General features: G+C 45.7%; 1 pseudogene; it reads right to left on the reverse strand.

The window, feature by feature from the left end:
• Positions 1–1,559: 1,559 nt before the first annotated feature.
• On the reverse strand, positions 1,560–2,072 carry LOC142849088 (large ribosomal subunit protein uL1 pseudogene; annotated as a pseudogene).
• Between the last annotated feature and the right edge of the window lie 202 nt (positions 2,073–2,274).

The following is a 2,274-nucleotide window of genomic DNA, read 5'->3' on the forward strand; positions in this document are numbered from 1 at the left end:
AGTCCAGAGTGGAACTGACCCTGAGTCATGTGAGGAGAGACGGGAGAGGAAGGGAGAGTGGGGAACTAGGTGCAGCAGCCAGGAGGCCCAAAGTTAGTGAAAGTGTGGGCAACTATGACTGGATTATATAGGGAAGAGTCTCTGGGGGAAGGGCAGCCCAGCCCCTGGACTGGAGAAGTTTAGGGTAGGGGACTGGCATATCAGTCATACCCTGTAACAGCTAAGGACTAAGGGATGCTGGAGAAACTGGGCAGCCAGGTTCGCTTTGATCTGTTAAATAGGCACCGCAGCCAATTGTCCAGGCTTTGAGACTTCATAGAGGACTAGATGTATAAGTGGGACTGAAGTTGAGAGGACTCAGACCCACATGAAGCTCAGTCTTTAAGCAATGAGCTACAGACAGTGACTAGACAAGCACTTGGAGATTCTGATGGTGGTAAACCCCAGGACAACCAATGAACCTGCCTGCATCATGGAGCTTTGCTTTTCATCCATGTGGTAATAGCCAGTGATGATGGTTTAATTCATTAATAAATATGAAAAGGGGCCGGACGGTGGTGGCACGCATCTTTAATCTCAGCACTCAGAAGGCAGAGGCAGGCAGATCTCTGATTTTGAGCCATCCTGGTCTACAGAGTGAGTTCCAGAACAGCCAGAGCTGCACAGGAAACACTGTCTCAAAAAACACAAACAAACAAACAAAAATCCCATAACTATGAAAAAGAAAGTCATTAAAGCAGATCACCCATAATAGCAGTAAAAATTTCAAAAAGCAGCAATACAGACAACTATTTGCCTTGACTTTCTGGTTTTCTTGAGTTGTGCTGATTTGTACTTTGATTGTTTTCCTAGTTCAGGCCTACCTGGCTTTAGTACTTTGCTTTTTTAAATTCTTACTTTTTTTTTTAAGTTGGGCGTGGTGGTACACCCCCACAGGGAGGCAAGGCAGGTGTAACTCAGAATTCAAGGTCAGCCTGGTCTACACAGCACAAAACACACACACACACACACACACACACACACACACACACACACACACAAACAAAAAATTCTCACACCTTTTTACACCTTTTTTTCCCCTTGGTTTTTCGAGGCAGGGTTTCTCTGTTGCTTTGGAGCCTGTCCAGGAACTAGCTCTTATAGACCAGGCTGGCCTCAAATTCACAGAGATCCACCTGCCTCTGCCTCCCGAGTGCTGGGATTAAAGGCGAATGCCACCAATGCTCGGCGAAAAAAAATTCTTACACTTTTTAGTCAGTTGAAAAACCTGAGAATCTTCTATATTTATAAATGCAAAACATTGTTGAAGCTTGAATTTTAGAATACTTACTTATGGGAGGGGGAGGGAAGGGAAATGGGAGGAGATGGAAATTTTTAATAAGTAAATATAAAAAAAGAATACTTACTGAGAATAAAAAGTAATTTTTAAAAATTTCTTATCTTTAAAATTTGGTATCTGACTTCTACTAAACCAAAACGCCATGTGTAGATGAGCAGAAGGAGGAGCTCAACTACTAAGATTGAGAACACCCAGTGTTCTGTCAACTCAGTGAATGCCCTCAGGAACCAGAATTTTTGGACACTTCAAATTGGGAACAGGTTGGTGTATGAATAAAATCTTTTCCTCCCACTTTGGCCACCATCTTTTCATTGTGTGTAAGCAGGGAAGGGAACTTGCCAGCCTTGTTCAGGCCTGGGCCCAGGATATGCGAGATCTGCTTGATCAGAGACTCAGAGGCCAGAAAGGCGTCATACTTCTTGGCCAGCTTGTTGACCAACTTCTTGTTCTTATTGAGCTTCTTCAGCGCCTCGATGTCCATGTGGGAGATATCCACGGCCTTGGCCTCATCGCAGTGCTGCTGGTCCCCCAGGATGCACACTTGGGGCGAGGGGTGGACTTGAGCCTGACGGTGCCCGAGAAACGCTTGTCCTTCTGGGGGTCGTAGTTCTTCAGGCTGATCTGCAGCTCCACCGTTTCCAGAAACCTGCGGCGCTTGCGCTGGTTCCCGTGCAGGACTTCCTGCACCGCCTCGTACAGGGTGTTGCGAGAGACTTTGCTGCTCATGGCTGCAGAGGCTGCGGGAACTGGAAGGAAGAGACTCTCTTGGATAATTTAGAAAACAAAGCAAAGCAAAAACAAACTATTCTTAGCTGAAGTCAGCATCCGTAACCCTAACAAGCATGGACAGCCCCAGTTTGGAAATACCCAGCTTTGTGCTCACTAGCGAATGGCAGTATTAAAATTTGTTTTCTTGGGGAAATCCCAATATCACC

The sequence above is a fragment of the Microtus pennsylvanicus genome, chromosome 4 (assembly GCF_037038515.1).
Source record: "Microtus pennsylvanicus isolate mMicPen1 chromosome 4, mMicPen1.hap1, whole genome shotgun sequence".
NCBI lineage: Eukaryota > Metazoa > Chordata > Mammalia > Rodentia > Cricetidae > Microtus > Microtus pennsylvanicus.